General features: G+C 43.3%; 1 pseudogene; it reads left to right on the top strand.

The window, feature by feature from the left end:
* The first annotated feature begins 1,658 nt into the window (after nucleotides 1-1,658).
* Nucleotides 1,659-1,746, top strand: LOC116460596 (U6 spliceosomal RNA; annotated as a pseudogene).
* Nucleotides 1,747-2,461: the final 715 nt, after the last annotated feature.

Here is a 2,461-nt window from a genome sequence, read left to right as displayed (position 1 = left end):
GCTTTGTTCTCCACAGCCCCTTATCATCATAACCCAGACATTCCTTTCTATTGATAATAACTGTTTCAACCAGTTGCCAATCAGAAAATTTTAAATCTACCTGTAACCAGGAAGCCACATCCTCACCTCACCACCCTTTCTCAGCTTCGAGTTGTCCTGCCTTTCCAGACCCAACCAATGTATTTCTTATATGTGTTTGATTGATGTCTCATGCCTCCCTAAGCCCTCCTGAGGGCTGTGTCACCGGCCATGGGTCACTCATATTTGGCTGAGAATAAATCTCTTCAAATGTTTTACAGTTTGACTCTTTTTGTAAACAGGACACAGGTCACCCCCAACCCTGCAGATATGAATGAGCTGGCTGCACTGACTGAGGCCGAGAGAAAGAAATATAGAATAAGACAGTGGCAAGCCACCCTCTGATTGTTGGACACTTGTATGGTTGTTCATTCCTGAGAGCTAGAGAACTCAGGAAATGGATACTCAGATGACCCCTGAAAATCCTGAGAGGGAAGAGGAAGAGGTCCTCTGGTGGTCCCTGAGGCATCTGAGAGGGAACCGAACACAGTTCATAAGGGCGTTTACAGAGCAGAAACTCATTATCCAAAGAATAAATATGGAGAATAGCCAGCTAAATCTTGTGCAGCCTGGGTGGTGTGTTTGTCCAGCTCCTGCACCCCTCTAGGTTGATGTCTACACCCTGGGCTGCGTACTTCGGGTATCACTCCTTCCACTTCATCAATAAGCCATGGTTTTATCAAAGAGGTTCTATCAAATCCAAAGGTCTCAGGCTGAATGACCCAGTTGGGAATGGAGCCAAGGTCTCTGGTTTCCTCCCCACTGGAGGTCAGTCACTCTATATTCCTGTCAAGATAAAACAGGAGTTCTTGTAATAAGCCAGGAACAGAAAGACAAACTTTGGATGTTCTCAGTTATTTGCAGGATCTAAAAATCGAAACAATTGAACTCATGGAGATAGAGAATATAAGGATGGTTATCAGAGGCTTGGAAGGGTAGTGGGAGTGGGAGGAAGCTGGAGAGGAGGTGGTGATGGTTAATGAAAAAGGGCCAGATGTGGTGGCTCATGCCTGTAATCCCAACACATTGAGAGGCTGAGGCGGGTGGATCACCTGAGGTCAGTAGTTGAAGATCAGCCTGGCCAACATGGTGAAACCCTGTCTCTTCTAAATATACAAAAATTAGCCGGGCATGGTGGCGTGTGCCTATAATCCCAGCTACTTGGAAGGCTGATACAGGAGAATCACTTGAACTCGGGAGGCACAGGTTGCAGTGAGCTGAGACCGTGCCATTGCACTGCAGCCTGGGCAACAAGAGCGAAACTCCATCTGAAAAAAACAAAACAAAACAAAACAAAACAAAACAAAAAACAAAAGAATGAAAAAGACCTAATGTTTGACAGCACAACAGGAAGACTATAGTCAATAATATCTTAATTGTACATTTTAAAATAACTAAGAGTATAATTAGATTGTTTTTAACACAAAGGATAAATGCTTGAAAGGATGGATACCCCATTTTCCATGATGTGATTATTAGAGATTGCGTGCCTGTACCAAAATGTCTCACGTACCCCTTAAATATATCCACTTACTATGTGCTCATAAAATTTAAAATTTAAAAATTAAAAAAAAAGACATGCTTGCTTCGGCAGTACATATACTGAAATTGGAATGATATAGAGATGATTAGCATGGTCCCTGCTTTTAAAATTAATAATATTCCTTTAAAAGATAAAAAGGGGGAAATGGGAATTCAGATTTTTCTGGTGTTCTTAGATATTGGAACCCATGTGACAATATTTCTAGGTCTCCTTAAGGGAAAAATTAAACTGGTAACATTAAGAGGCTTGGGGACAAAAGCAGTGACCTATGGTGCTTATCTGCTGTGGGGTGCCTCTGGCCATTCGAGGTGCTGGTGACTTTGGTTCCTGTGGCTGAATGTCTTATAGTCATTGACATTTTGGCTGCTTGGGGCTCAGCACATCATCACTGCCTGAGGGGTGCGCCCGCTCACAGCTAAGAATTCCAGCCATTACGGCGGGGCATATCCATGCCTGCCTGCCACCTAAGCCACCCAAGTCCCAATGGGTTATTCAACAAAACAGTACTGCATACTAACTGAAGAACAGGACATTATTCTGTTAATTATTGTTACAAATGGAAATGCTACAAACTACCCTGTCATAATGTAACAGCTCAGTTTGGCTAGTCAAAAAGGCTTTCGGATGTGGAGACTAACAATGGACTGTCCCTGGGCTAAATGCGAAGGCCACATGGGCAGTAAGCCAAAAAAGTATTCTAGATACAACCAAGCAAAAAAATTTAATCTTGGAGGCATCCACTAATAAAAAGGAGGTCCAACAGCTGGAAGGCCTCTTTGGGTACTGGGGCATTGGAGACAACATGTACCCCGCCTGAGTGTTCTTTTGGTCCCCTAAGTC

Source organism: Hylobates moloch, unplaced genomic scaffold (genome assembly GCF_009828535.3).
Source record: "Hylobates moloch isolate HMO894 unplaced genomic scaffold, HMol_V3 SCAFFOLD_20, whole genome shotgun sequence".
NCBI classification, from domain to species: domain Eukaryota; kingdom Metazoa; phylum Chordata; class Mammalia; order Primates; family Hylobatidae; genus Hylobates; species Hylobates moloch.
Note: the sequence above shows the minus strand (reverse complement) of the source record. Positions and strands in the feature narration are given on the sequence as shown.